The sequence below is a fragment of the Peromyscus leucopus genome, chromosome 12, assembly GCF_004664715.2.
Source record: "Peromyscus leucopus breed LL Stock chromosome 12, UCI_PerLeu_2.1, whole genome shotgun sequence".
Taxonomy (NCBI): Eukaryota; Metazoa; Chordata; class Mammalia; order Rodentia; family Cricetidae; genus Peromyscus; species Peromyscus leucopus.
This window is the reverse complement of record NC_051073.1, coordinates 22,570,393-22,586,916: the sequence shown is the minus strand read 5'-3', so window position 1 is coordinate 22,586,916 and position 16,524 is coordinate 22,570,393.

Below are 16,524 nucleotides of genomic sequence, written 5' to 3'. Positions count from 1 at the left end.
AGTAGATAAATTGATTGTGAATTTTTCACAAAAGCTTTACAGAAGTGTACTTACTTATTAGAAATAAAACTGTTTAGCTCAACATTACCTATATTAATACAAACCAAAATAATATGGCATCATTTTGCTTGTAAACTTAAAATAGTGAAAAACTCTTTCTAGGGCATGTACCAGCACTTGAAAGTGTGAGGCAGAAGTACCTTCAGCTCAAGCTTAGCTTGAGATAGCAAGAACCTGAGAAGAGAAAGAGAAAGAGGAGAGAAAAAGAGGACAGAGAAAGAGGAAATAAATTGTACCAATATTGATGAGTGTAGATATACAAAATACATATATTGAATGCTGAGAGAATGCAATGAGAAAATCTATTAATCGACCCATCCTAGAACAAAGACCAGAAAGTGAACTAACTAAAAATTTTCAACAGCAGTGATCTCTGTAAGGCAGTGAAATAATGGCTGATTTATATTTAGCTTTTCATAGTTTTGCATAATTGTGAATTATTGAACAAGCATAAGCATAAAAGATTTTTTTATGAGAGCATAGGTTTGTACTACTTCTAGAACATTAATTTGGTAATTATGTTTAGGAAATAAATTTTTCAGCACTTGTCAAATACTTTAAAAGCATTAGTAAACTTGAATCTCAGTGATTCAAAATTAAAAATTGAGCACAAGAAAACAAAATAAAAGAACTAACAAAATTATTTTAATATTGCACATAATATACAATGCTAATGGTAATTATAATTTTGAAAGTACAGATGCATTCATGCCACAGTAATTTAGAGGAAAGAAGCCAATTAAGAAGCTCTAATATTTGCACAATATTCCCAGATTAACAATGGATATGCAGTTAGAAAAGCTTTGATCCTGCATATATAGCAAGTACCAGAGCAAAAAGAAGTAAGGAGGAGTGTATAGACCCATGGTGGCTATAAACTTGCTATGCTGAACAAATTGTATGAGTCATACATATTCATCTCATTTATCACCAACTTTGAACAAGTGTGAAATATAATCAAATAATCCAAACAGCTGCTTGGTTACAAACCATGAAAGACTTTGTCTTTAATGGGAAGATTCCTCTGATGTAAATAAGGAGGAAAGACCTACATCTAAATAGATATCAGAAAAATGAATTATCTATCACCAGGTATAGTATCAATTACTAATTTTTTTTTACAACATTCTTATTCAGAATAGAAGAAAACAATATCATTTCAAAAGCAAGAGAAAGAAGTTATTAAGACAAATTTTAGAAGTTAGAAAAAAGCAGGATGAGGTAAAGAACAGGATAATCAAAACTACAGTTAAAGGAAAACACAACTGCATAATAAATATTCTAAACATAAAATCATATAAAATAGGGAAATCTCCCTCTGCAGGAACACATGAAGGGAGGAGGTGTTAAAATTACAACGAGAATGAAGACAAAGGATGGAGAAAACTTAGGCAAATGAACACGTGTCGCGGTTCCTTTGGTGGAAGAAGAGCAGAGGGTTGCTTCATTAACTGAGGACAGAGCTGCATGGCCTGGTTTGCAAGCTCAACAAACTCACCAACATTTAGAGAAAATTCACTCAATCAGACTCACCAAGATTTTTATAAACTCTCTTGCTTTTCGATGGCAAATTTAAATACCCTAAAAATATTAAGACAGAAAATTCAGGTTACGAACATAGTAATGACTTCTGCTTTTCCTTTTGAAACAATGAATCAGACAGACAAAAGTGTACAAAGTGGGACTTTAAATGGAAATGCTTGGGGACTAACAACCTTATGCCTTTCCTGAAAGATACTACTCACACATGATTATGTTACATTTATTGATATGGTGTGTGTGTGTGTGTGTGTGTGTGTGTGTGTGTGGTGCATGCACATCAATGTACTGTCTTCTCAGTGCATGCATGAGAAGACCGTAGCAAGGCGCAGCAGGTGTCTTCCTTTATCACTCTCAACTTGACTGCCTTGAGACAGGATAGCTCACTAACCCAAAAGCTATTGATTTGTCATTTTAACTAAATTGGCAGTCAAGGGACTCTAAAAGTCCACTTGTCTCTGGTCCTTAATGTCGGTGTTATAGACACAGGTATGCCGGCCTTTTTCATGTGTACTGGGCATTCTAACTCAGGTCCTCATGCTTTCAAAGTAAGGGTCATTACCCACTGAACTATCTCCCCAGGCCTGATGTTGTCATTCTTAAATAAAAATATTAGGTTCAATAGAAATTCATTTAAAATACTGAAAGTGATTGTGAAAACAGATATTGGTTTAACTTTGAATGTTATAAAGCAGAATTTCACAGGAAGTTAACAGCATAAGTCATCCTTGTCCTATGACACATGCAACTTTTACTAATAAGAATGTAGGTGAGAGAGAATATAGAAAATTAGACAAGTCCTCGATTCAAGGTAGCACAAGATTTCCGTTTTTAACTCCAAAAATAGAAAATACCTTAAAATCACTGAGAGGGAGAACACAGATAGAGAGAAACAGACAGACAGACAGTCAGGGAGAACACAGGTAGAGACAGACAGACAGACAGACAGACACAGAGAGAGTTATAGAAAGAATTTCAGAAGGGAGAGGGAGTTAGCATCTAAGGCCCAGTAATGCTGCTCTCAAAATCCCAATGCCAGATATGGCCTAGTTCCTTCTTAGTTATTGGCCAAGAGGCCACAGGGGAGCCCAATACCCCAGGCTTTTGCCACTTCTCTTGGTTGTCCACCAGATCTAGTTGATAAGCTCCTATTGTTAAAGACATCACAGGCAGTGGCTGGAAGATGCAGAGAGGTTCAGCTAGTTTTTTTCTCCATGCTGGCTCAATTTTATAGTGACGGGTGGTGCTTCAGAAGACCAGCCATCAACATGGTTTACCCCACTGTGAACCCTCTGAACAACAATACCAATCCACCTGAAAAAACACACTTGGTGGAAGAGTGGCAGGTCTATTGGGGGAGGGGTGGGTAAATAACTGCTCTCTCTGAATGGATTTGAGGCCCATTCTGAAAGAAGGAATTCATGTCTGTAATGTAAACCCAGCCAAAAATCCACAGATAAAGAGACTTGGGCCCTAGATGAGATGCTACTACTGCTGTTTGGCAAAATTGACAAGCTGCATTCTAAACATCTACATTTAGACCTATAGGCTAGTGCTACTCCCAACCTCAATCAAAAGTCCTGCTCATAGTACTTAGAATAAGTGACAGATGAGTGCTTGGGCCTAAACAGGACATTTATGTCATCTCCTTATTATTCAGGAAACATATGGAAAAGTGGATGGGAAGAAGTAAGACCAGAAGAAAGGGGGAAGAACCATGAAATACTGTCTTCTGGGCATGCCACATCCAATGTAATCATGCTGTCACCACAGATGATTCAGTCTGCCATGAGCCTGTAGTAGACTGAGCCCATCAACAGTCATGCGTGGGTTAGAGGATCTTCCCCCTCCCTACTGAATGATGCCTGGATAGAGGCAGACATTTTCTTTGCTCATATTCCCATTGATGAGCTTATCAGGCTTTGTTGGATAGTTACAAACATATGCTTGAAGAAAAAGAGACAAATAAATTGTACTTTATCTAATGAATTGGGATTGTTTCCTTGCATTAACATGAATATTAATATACAGCAATATGTACACATGAAACACATGTATTTAAGAACTATGTATGAATGTGAGAGCATGTGTGGACTACACATATAAAGAGAAGACAAAATAACATTCTCTTTCAACTTGGCAAAAGAATTGAAGACACTTCACATATAATGGCAAAGTATCCCAAGAAACAATACATCATTAGCTATCCAAAATATGTAAATTAATATGAAAACAATATGCTACTGTGCACACACCAAAATGCTAAATGCTAAAGACTAGCAAAAGGGGAATATTATTGAGGATGTGAAGCTTATGAAACATATTTACACTATGGAAGAAAATGAAAAAATTGATACAGCAATTCAGAAAACAGGTTGATAAATTATTATAATGAAAATGTGCACCTTATTGGAACATAATAGTTAATATCTAGATGTTAACCATTGACAGCTGAAAATGTATCCTCATAAAAGCTTGTATAAGCTCATAATAGCATGCTTTCCATACAGGCCTACTTTTGAAAGAACTCATATGCCAATCAAGAAACACATGAAGAGTTGAGTTGTTGTAGTCTGTGTAATTTATTACACCCCAAGCAATAGACAAGTTTGATCAGTAGTAAATATATATATATATATATATATATATGTGTGTGTATATAAAAAATAATATTATGTATATATATTTTTTTTTTTTTTTTTTTTTTATATATATATATATTATATATATATATAATGTCAAGAAGATATAAAGGGCTAGGAAAATGAAATAATCATTTACATAAAATTCTAGAAGAAGGATGTCTGATTCAGAGTATCAGGAAGGAGATCTGTGTCAAGTGGAATAAGAAGCAAGAAGGAAGGAATTGCAAAGGGCATAGGACATTTGGGGTACAGGAAATATTTTACATGGCAATTGATATGATTTTTATATATCTTATAAAATATGGTACATGTATTTTTCAAAATATGTCAATACGTTCAGCTAAATCTGTACGTTTTGCTGCATTTAAGTTACACTTTGATAAAAAGAATATTTTTAAAGGATATAGAATAGTAATGGTCCAACAATTTCCCAAGGATGCAAAAAATTAAAGGTTTTATTTATTTGTTTGTTTGTTTAATTTTTATTTGTTTTTAGGCAGAGTCTCAGTTATTTCACTAGAATGGCCTTGAACTTCTATTCTCCGGGGTCCTCCAGCCTCAACCTTATAAATTCTGGAATTACAGGTATATACCACTATGTTAGCTTCAAGTCATCTTAAAATTCAGAAATAGCCCTAATATCAAACATAAACACATATGCCCACACATAAACTACATACTCAGCCAACAACGTAAATTAAAATAATAAAATTATAGTAGTGATTATCCTATTAAAATATTAAGAAAGTATAAAAACATCTGCTGACACTGTGAATTGTTTTTAGCAATCATAAGAGTACTAATCACTTATTTTGTGTGTGTGACATTTACTTCTAACATAAATATGAGAATAGAAACTGAAAGTGTAAGTACATTTAGAATAATTGATATAGGAAATAAATGGTTTGTATTAAATAAGTAATAGCAATTCTGAACTACAATTTTTGAAATAATGGAAATTTCAATTAATATATCCATAATTACATTTATATTTTCCAATTTTTCTTTATTTACTTTTGGAAGTTTTTTCCTACCCTAACTGATTTTTGTTTTAGTTGGTTTGGGAATTTGTGGGGGACGGGGGGTGTTTGTTGCTTTGGGGTTTTTTGTTCATTTTGACTAGCTAACCAGGAAGCTTCTTTAAATCTATTTTAGGACCATCTCAATATTCAGTTGGCCTAGGCCTAGCTCTCGTGGCAGATACTTTTAGGAGTGAGGGACATGCTAAGTGCCTTCAGTCTTTTGGGGGCTCAAATGAAAGCATCCAATTTTTAAAGTATGCAGATTTAGTGGCATTTAATACAAAACTTTTCAGTAACGGGACAGCATAAATTATTTTCAGCTACTTTCAAAGCGGTGCTGGTGACTGTAGTTCACTGGTTTTTTTTAAAAAAAAAATACAAGAAAGCAGAAAAGAAGGAGGAGGATACAGAGGAAGAATTAGAGGAGGAGACCACAGGAAAGAAAATAATAAAAGACTGGAATAAAGATAAGGGATCCATAGTCACATAAAATAAATACTGAAGGGCAAAGGTATTTTACATAACAACAGAGAAGATTTGATTAAACATGGAGATATATCATGGTCCAAATGTATTCAGGATTAATTCCACTAAAACTCCTTACATGTACAGTACATTTCTAAGTTATGAACTTAGTGCCATGAGGAGGATGGTGAAATTTAGGCAAAAGACAAATGAATGCCAGACTACAGATAATGAAGTCTGATTACAATGATTTTTTTTTGTATTACACATGACAAAGTTAAACCCATGAAACTGAACATCTAATATAAATCAAAAGAAGTATGTAATATAATGTTTCAATACATCTATAATGTATAAAGATCAATCAGGAGGATTCTTATATACATCCTCTCTTTACCACTTATTTGTGGTGATAACAATGAAGACCCTCTTCTTATATGGTACTGCACAGTACATCTTTTTAGGTAATGCCCACCTAATATTTAACAGATAAGACAGTTCATTCTTCGTATCTAACTGTACTGTTGTATCTGTTGGAAGACACCCCTCCCCTCCACCCTTGTCTGTTATCCCTCAATGCTTCATGGAACCATCAGTCCATTTTCATCCTCTTTGAGACAAATTTTTCTCATTTACTTCACTTAACGGAATGGTGTTTTCATCACTGAATTTAAGGAGATAGAGGTGCTCTTTCAAGCCGGGTGATGGTAGCACACTCCTTAAATCCCAGCACTTGGGAAGCAGAGCCAAGCGGATATCTGTGAGTTCAAGGCCAGCCTGGGTGAGTTCAAGGCCAGCCTGGGCTACAGAGTGGATTCCAGGAAAGGCTCCAAAGCTACACAGAAAAACCCTGTCTCGTCGAGGCCAGCCTGCTCTCCAAAGCGAGTTCCAGGAAAGGCGCAAAGCTACACAGAGAAACCCTGTCTCGAAAAACCAAAAAAAAAAAAAAAAAAACCCTGTCGGTGGTGGGGGGGGGTGCTCTCTATCTACTATTACAATCTTTGACTTCAAATTCAATCTCACTTGACAACAACTGAGAAAGGATTATCTGCCTTTCAGGGTTGTATAAGCTAAGAATGCAGGAAGCCCAAAACTGTGTAGCAGAAAGCCACTGCACATATATATGTGCAGATACATACATCTGTATTGTATATATGAAAATAAATTCATAGTGGTTAAATAATTGTACAATTTCACAATGTTTGGTTGCAGTAATACTACAACTGAATGCAGAGTTTATAATACTTCCCGGGTGGCTGCTTGATTGAACTGTTCTCTACATGGACAGAGAGATGTTCCTCACATTATAAATGGAAACACTTTCTAAAATTATATTTGAAAACATTTCTACTTATCCTGAAGTGTAGCACCAAATGTTTCCCTGGATCACTCTTAACATTCATTTATCTCATGGAAAGATTGTGGCCTCTGGGTTTTTGCCATAATATTCCTATTAAAATTTACACAGCGCTTCTTGGAAGTGCAATCATGAATGGGTTCCTTATTCAAATGAAGAATTGCAGTTCTCAATGAGTGAGCTAGTAGATATAAAGGAGGGATATAAAAGGAGAGACGATGTGGTGGAACTTATTTAAATATAGTACTTATGCATGCAATACTAAAAAATTTAAATTAACAAAAATAATTTACATTTTAACCAAATTCTTATTTAAACTATACAGCATAGGGCAAGGTCTATAGTTTTAGAGGAAAAAAAAAGACTCCAAATCTCTATGTCTCAATTTTCTCAGCTATGACATGGAAAAGAAGAAATGAATTAACCTGTCTTCAATATGTCTCCCACAGGACTAAAACACAGGAATTCACAAACTATGTCATGAAAGTAAAATTTGGTTAGTAATCGAAGAATAACATCATATTTTTAAAATTAATTATTTATTTATATTTTATGTGCATTTGGTGTTTTGCCTGTATGTATGTCTCTGTAACGATGTCAGATCCCCTGGAACAGGAGTCACAACTGCAGTCATGTTCTAATTCTTAAAAGCATCTCTGTCAACTTCTTAATTTTATATGAATGTAAAAGATAAAATGTTAATTTTGTGATATTTAAAAATTATAACTAATTCGATAAATTGAATAAAGCTTTGTGAACAGACCCACACTGTTCTGTTTTCATTGAGCCTAAAGTTTCATTCAAAGTCAGATAGCAGAGCTGAAAAGACACATCATTGACGCTATTGATCCACAAAACTTCAACTATTTATTATCTAGCTCCTAACAGAAATATTTTCCTAACCTTACTACAGAAACAATATTTTCCTATCCTTATAACAGAAACAACCCTAAACTGCAAATTTAGCCATTAACAACTACAATAAAAATACACGTGCATATAATTTGAATACACATGTAGATAAATTTCTTTATACAATATGTTTAGCTACCTTCTACTTGTCTTGTAGTCTATAAATACTTTTTAAATGTTTTACTCATTTTAGTTTCCTGGAATATTTTTCCTTTTGTAGAGAGCAGACTTTATCAATGATGTTCAGTGTTGACAAGAAAGACCAACTATAGATAGCATAGAAAGGCAAAATGTGTACAAGCAGAACAGAAGATAATTAAAAGGAATAGGCTACTGAAAATCCAGCAAAATCTCCTAATTGATTGGAGATTGTTTTTAAATGAAAGAAACTTAAGTCTACATGTGTTAACAAAACATCTTTTAGATTATAAAAATCTTTATTTATTTCATGTTTGTTGTTAATATCTAAAAGTTTTGATATTCTAATTTAGTAATCATCAGAAATGAGCCAAACTTTTGAAAGAAACAAAAATATTTAACAATTATAACTCCATTTTTCCTGTTGAAAACTTAGGAAACTGGCTAATTCTAGTCCAAACAATAATCTCTGAACATCTGTGTCAAAGCGTGCTAACTATGATATCAAAATAACTATGAACTATGATATTAGAGGATAACTAAGTCTGGTTCAAATTTCTCTAGCTTTCAAGTCAAGATGCTGATACCACGAATCACAAACTTAAAATGTCTTTATAAAAGATCATCCCAGTAAGTAAAATTTACAATATAAACTATGCACTATTGCCTAGATTCTCAAATGCTTCCAAAAACTGTGATTAGTTCAAATACTCAACTGAAAATAAAAGCAAAATATTAATTTCTACTTGGTGTTTTATGGTTTGTAGAGTGCATAGTCATGAATTTATAAAAGATATTTAAGACAAAAAGAAAATAATCTTTCACAAAATTCACCAAAGGGCTATTATTTATCTCGACTTATGAATTTGCTACTGTTTTCAGAAGGTAGAATGGCTTGTTCAACCATGACCAATAAGACATTTTCCTCCAGGCTAGAACAAGACATTCATCCATAAAGCAGAAAGTCACATTACTAACATTAGTAAGCTTTATTACTATTATCAACAGTTCTCACTTACAACCATTAGACCATTTGGAACTTTCATTATGTGAAACAAGAAAAAGAAAAGTCCTTCTGTATTGATAATTTTCCTTTGCAACTGGTAAATTACCTATTCAATAATTTTCTTCAAACATGAAAGCAAGATTTATAGTAAGTCATAATTTTCAGACCTTGAATTAATTCTTACTGCTTAGTTACTTCTTATCTTGAATGTTTCTACTTATTCCCTCTTTGAATATTTCTTCTCTAGCTTCTAATCTTCAGACAAATGAATACAACATAGAGCTCCGGTTTAGCAAACACATGCACATCTATATAAGTGCACAAACATAACCCTCTTAAAAGCAATCTGGTTTGGTATAAAAACCATAATCAGCAAATTTTTCACACTACAATGGCATAACAGAATACAAATCATATTAACTATTTTACAGGCATTTAAATGATAAGTGATTAACAAACATCTTACCAAATCGTAACCAGCACATCAAACACAGGAAAATGTATATTCTCATTTGGAATCAGAAACTGTAAAAGAAACACTGGGATTCACCAAAAAGAAATTCTGTAATTCATTAAGGTTCTGGGTGGATAGGCTGGTCTCTGTCGGGTGAGCTTTCCTGTAAAAATGACTTTTGCTCCTCCCCCATCTGCAAAAGGTGAGGGAGTGGGACTGTCTCCTACTGGCTTGTGTTAGGAGATCATGCTTAAGCCGGAGACTCTGTAATAACTCACAAATGTTCAGCTACGCAAGTAGGATTTAAGGGAGTGGGAAACCTAATTGTAGACGTCTTTACTCCTTAACCTCAGGATTTCAGAAGTGGCATGGGAGGGTATATTTATGGAAAGCATACTTTAAAAAAAAAATGTTACTAGAATACCAGAAATAGAAAGTCGGGGAAAGTTTTGTTTTATCATCATTTTGATTACAAACTAAGTTCTTCACAGAGGTACAAATCAATAACAAAATCCACACCCATGAAGCTGTCCAGCTTTTCATGTGTATGTCATTATGCATCTAAAAGATAGTGGCTATTTTAAATGTTAGATTCTAGCTTGTCTCTTGGAGCTAAAATTTGAAAAGGAAAAATATTTTTGTTTTTAATATGACAAACATTTAAAAATTATTACTGGTTTTCTCTTCATGTGCTTGTTTTAGTTTTCCTCTTATTTTCTTTCCCAGAAAGAATGTTGAGAAAGCAAGAATAAGCAGTAGTTGTTCTACATACGCAGATCACAACTTCAAAACAAAATTCCTTTTAGAAAAAAATGCCTTGGGAAAGCTTCAATGATACAGTAAAAATGGACTGTTCGATTTACATCGATTAACAGACACTATTCTGAAGTCTGGAGATACGCTTTAGAAATGCCCAAACATGGGATACTTATTTTGAAATTGGGACACGTGACTGCTGATAAGCCCTCATTAATTTGAAGTGTTTGATCTTTAGGAGTTTTATTGAGACTGTTTTTAGGAATGAATTCACTATATTTTGTTTTGTGGCAATGAAAGAATGTAGACACCCCCACCACACTCAGCTGTTAATAGCTGTATCTCAAAAAGAAAAAGAAAAGAAAAGAAAAGAAAAGAAAAGTGAATAGCTATGTTATTTGGGAAGGGAGGAACACAGTGTATGCAGTACATGAAAAACATGGTTTTAAAAAGATTATACTTAATAGACTAGAAGAAAACTCTTTCCTAAAGACACAATTTATATTTTCTTGAGACTCTTTTTTTCTCTGTGTAGTGTTGGCTGTCCTGGAACTAGCTCTACAGACCAGGCTGACATCTAACTCATAGAGTTCTACCTACCTCTGCTTGAGAGTGCTGGGATTAAAGGTGTGTACCACCACAGCCTGAATTTACACTTTTGTTTCTGTTCTTGTAAAGTGAAAGTATCTTATATTAATATTTTCATTGCTATCATTCTGACCCCATCATATGAGTTTTTGGTTTCAGATAGTACAGTATTTAGCAGAGTTTCAAAATATGAAATGTCATCCCTTTATTATCATATAATTTTCTTGCTTTCAACATGAGAACATTGGGTTATTAATGCCTAGTAAAACATCAGCAGATGATAATATAATATGAAGTATGCCAATAGGTTTTATTAATATCTGTGTATTTATTTTATTCCTGCTCAGACATACTATATGAGAGGGAGAACCTTATAGATACATGTAAAAAATAAGCAATGTCACAGAGCAGGTTGTGTTGATGATAATTTATAAACATGTATGGTTAATGGATCTCTGTGCAACAGGAATGCTTCTAAGCACTTGAACAGTAATTATAATGGCTAAGTAATATTTATTTAGTAGACCACTTTTCAGAATGTACTTTGGCAGAAAATTTTTATTTAATTTATATAAATTCTGTTTAAAATATTTAACAAAGGCTGGGAGGTAGTTCTATTAGTAGAGTATGTACCAAGAACATGTGCCAGACTCTAGGTTTGATCCTAATACCACATAAATGCATATGACTGTGGTCCACTGTAAACCTTGCAATTAGGAGGAGGAAGAGACGGGCACAAAAGAAGTTTAAGATCAACCATGGCTACATTTCAAGTTTGAGGCCAGACAGTGACAAGATACTGTTAAAAACATAAAAAGAATTTTAAAAAAAATGTTAGCATCTGACTCAGCAATTAAACATCCAAAGGACATTGCTACAGAACTACAAGTTCTTTCCGTGCCATAATAAAATCACACATGCACAAAATTATGAGAACAAAGTGTTCATCTCAGAATCATTACAGTAGCACCCAAATGGAAACTATAAATGTCTAACAAGAAGGAATTTCTCGAATTATGTGTAGTGTGAAGATTAAATAGTGTATACATATTATAATTCATGGTTGTAGAAAACTTCCATTACCAAGTGTTTCCATTCATTAATTCATTCATCTGTACATTCATTTACATAACTTTTACTAAGTGCTGTCTGATATCCATAGACTTAGTTGTTGAAGATGCACTGTAGAGATGCTTCTTTTTTCGAGAGGTACCTTTTCAATAGGTATTCATTATATGTCACAGGTGTGTCAGGATCTGATTAGGATGTGGTGATATTGTGTGTCCCCCCCCCAATATATTGTGTAACTTAATAAACTTATCTGGGGTCAGAAAACAGAACAGCCACTAGATAGACATAGAGGCCAGAAAATGGTGGCACACACTCCTTTAATCCTAGCCTTCTGGAGGCAGAGATCCATCTGGATCTCTGTGAGTTCAAAGCCACACTGGAAGCAACCAGGCATGGTGACACATACCTTTAATCTCAGCACTTGAGATCTCATGTCTTGCTTGGGAAAGACACATGCGTTTAATCTCAGGAAGTTATGGCAGGAAGCAGAAATGTATATTAAGGCATGAGGACTGGGACCTAGAAACTCTTTTAGCTTTTAGGCTTTTAGCAGCAGTTCAGCTGAGATCCATTTGGATAAGGACTCAGAGGCTTCCAGTTTGAGAATACAAGATCAGCTGAAAAGTTGGTGAGATGTTAGCTGTGGCTTGTTCTGTCTCTCTGATCTTCCAGCATTTACCCCCAATACCTGGCTCTGGGTTCTATTTTTATTAATAAGACCTTTTGAGATTCATGTTACATCTGGTGCCCAACTTGTGGGGAACGAATTTACGAAAAAGCTACTTGCCTGTGCCTTGAGGGCCCCAGCTCAGGCCCAAGGTGCATGAGGCCAGTTGTGGTGGTGCATGCTGGTAGGATTTGCTAAAGGAGACAGAAGCAGGAGGATCCCCAGTTTGAGGCCAGCCTGGGGGGCTTGCTGAGGAAAAGCTGCAGCCAGGGCTGGGCCACAAACAGTAGTGGCAGGACCATGGAGGTGGTGGCTTCTACTCTGAGCTACATGCTGCTTCTCAGCATGTTGTTGGTGATGGCGATGCTGCTACCTGGGATGAAGGGTTTACCGCTGCTTGTTCAGAGAACAATCACAGAGGACCATCATGTTACAAGAAAGCATCGGCAAAGGTCAGTTTGTGATTCTGAGAGACAGACATTTATCAGACTGTGATTGCTCCAAACCACAGTGGAGGCAAAAAAAAAAAAGTCTGCAGGGAACCATGACCACACAACAGCAACTTTGAAATCTACAAAGGATGGTGGGACTCCAAAACAATTGACAATTCCACATGGACTATGATAAAACTATTAAGTTGATTAACACCACCAAAAGATCAGCTTTGGACTACAAACTACTCAGGACAATTTTGAGATGGCTAGCTGAGATGATCCAGCCTCACAGAGTATTCGAGCAAGGACTTGAGATAAGCCCTGCACCTTTGCATTATTCAGAGACTGGACAACAAATGATACAGCTACCTCTCCCAGAACTTGACAATTAACCCAAAATTTTCTTTTCAGAATCCCCTAAAGATGTCTTCACCCCCAGAAAACAGGAAGTAATTTTAAGAAAATGATGCCCACATTCCCAAGAGGTGGGTGGATGGTTTGGTTGTTTGAGTTATGGATATTGTCATTGTTTACAATGGTTGGTTACAAGTTGTTAATTGTTAATCGTCAGGAAAAAAAACTAAACAAGGAGATTAGATTCAGGGTTTTTGTTTAGAAGAAGAAAAAGAAAAAAGAGGTTATAGATATGAGGTAGATCATTGAATCTACTCTGAAAAAAAGATATATAGATAATAGATAAAAGGGTAAATTATTGAATCTACTCTAAAAGGAAAAAAGAGAAGATATGGAAATGATAAGATAAAAGGTAGATTTTTTAATCTACTTCAGAAAAGAGAGAGAATATGGATATGATAAAAGGGTATATTATTAAATCTTCTTTTAAAAACAAACCACTTGTTTTAAATATCTTACACTGGACTGGATTTTTGTATATTGTTTACAATTTTGTATTTGACTCACCAAAATAGGATAAATAATGAATTTTTTGTCTGAGTTTGTTAAATGTTAAGGAGAAAAGATCTTGGTTTGTATTAGATTTATTAAGTAAATACATATAAATATGTAAGAGATCTACAAAGACTGGAAAGTTTCAAGTGCTGATCGTGTGTGCACTTACTTCTCTTACCCTCTTGCTGTACTGTATTTATTTTGAGAATAAAGGAAAGAAAGAGAGAAAGAAAGAAAGGAAGGAAGGAAGAAAGAAAGAAAGAAAGAAAGAAAGAAAGAAAGAAAGAAAGAAAGAAAGAAAGAAAGAAAGAAAGAAACAATATTTATAGACTTGAGAAGTAATACCAAGGGAACTACTAAAGCTACTGGAACCTGCATTATCTAGATAAAGCCTGTCTCTCCAACTACCCAGATTTCTATAGTGACCTTTGTTCCAGGGACTAAAAACAGTTCCTGACACCTAAGAAGCAATTCAAAAACTAAATACTGGATGAAATAATTCATTTGATCCAATCCATTCCTTAGAAACAATCTGAATTCCAAAGTCAAGTTATTTGCCCAACTCACACAACTAAATATGTCAGAGTTAGAGAAGAAATGAAGCTTTCTTGAAATGTATCTTTTTATTAAAATACTTTTATGCAATATAGTTTGATGATGTTTTCTCTTCCTCCAACTCCTCCCAGATCTTCTCCAGCTCCCTACCCACCCAACTTCATGTTATCTATCTATCTATCTATCTATCTATCTATCTATCTATCTATCTATCTATCTATCCATCTTTCCATATAGTGTGTAAGTGTTTGTGTGTGTGTATGTATGTATGTATGCATACGTGTATATCAACAAAAACTAAAAAATAAATTAAAAAGCAAGTATGACAAAAAATGCCAAAACCAAAGAAAAAGCCCATGAAAAAGCCCACAAAAAGGGAGTTTGTTTTGTGTTGGACAATTACCCTTGGGCATGGGGCCTGCCCTGGAGTGTGGCTGATACAGCAGTGACAACTACATTCGAGAAAACTGAATTTCCCTTTGCTAGCAGGTATTAATCACAGATTGCTGCCTGGTTAGGTGGAAGGCCATGTCAACTTCTCCCTCTCAGTGCTGGGATCCCATCTAGCTCAGACCTGCGCAGGTCCATTGCATGCTGCGACAGTCTCTGTGATTTCCTGTTTGTCACTCCTGTGGTATACAGATGCTGCTGTTGGCTTGGAGCTATCCGCCATCTTTGGCTCTTACAATTCTTTCTCCCTCATCCATCTCTGAGCCTCAATGGGAGGGGCTTTTGAAGACATCCCCGTTAGGACTGACTGCTGTCAAGTCACTCACTCTGCACATGGTCCAGTTGTGGGTCTCTGTGTTAACTCCCATCTACTGGAAGAGAAAGTTTCTCTGGTAAAGACTGAGTGAGGCGCTGATCTATGGGTAATAACAATATGTCATTCAGAGTCAGAGAGTTGCAAAATAAAAGTAGGTCTATAAGCTATCCAGTCGAGTTCTTGGTGCTTATCGTTGTCTATGGTCCCAGGTGCCAGCCGTGCTCAGTCCGCCATAGACCACCTGACTCACGATGCCTGCCACTCTGTCTTGTGCCACTCTTGTACCAGTATATCTTGTGGGCAGTTCACTGTCATAGGTCCCAGGGTTTATAGTTGGGTAATATTGATGATTACCTTTTTCCTTACTCTACAGAGCAAGTTCCAGCACCATGAATCCTATTCGGGAAGGGTGAAGCTTCCAGGGGGGAAACAGCTCAACTTCTGTGTGTTTGATGAGGTAAATGTTGTCTTCAGCAATAGGATCTAACCATCAAGCTGTGAAGAACAACCAATAGCCTTGGCAAATGCTATTTGGGGTGACAGGTAGAGACAGATCCCTGTGGCCAATGACTCAATAAGCTGTAATCCATCCCTGGACCTGGGAGTTTTACTTGGTGGCAGAAGATGTCTAGCTGGAGTATTATCTCTCCTATTAACTGGTGACTCTATATAAATTTCTTTCATATATGTATGTATATATTTTGAAAGGTTCTACAGTAGTAGGTTCCCATGGGTTTTTCAAATGCTTTCAGCATTCCCCTACTTCCTCTTCACTCTGCTCTTTCCCCTTACCCATTTAGCACTCCTATTCTGGTTTCTCCTTTATCTCTCGTGATAACACCATATTCTATTTTGCTTTCCTTGGAATATTCTCTCTTCCTTCTGGCTCCATAATAAGTATATGTCTCTGTGATTATTCAGGTTGTAGCATACATATTGATAGCTTGAAAACTAACATCCCCACATGAGAGAAAACACACAATAGGAAACATTTGTTTTTGTGTATGTGAGTCTCCTTGGGTTTTTTTTTTTTTTTAATTTATTTGTGTGTGTGTGTGTGTGTGTGTGTGTGTGTGTGTGTTACCTCACTCAGGGTGATTGCTTCTAGTTCCATCTATTTAGCTGGACACTTCCTAATTTCACATCTAGCAGCAGAATAATGTTCTATTTTATAAATGTG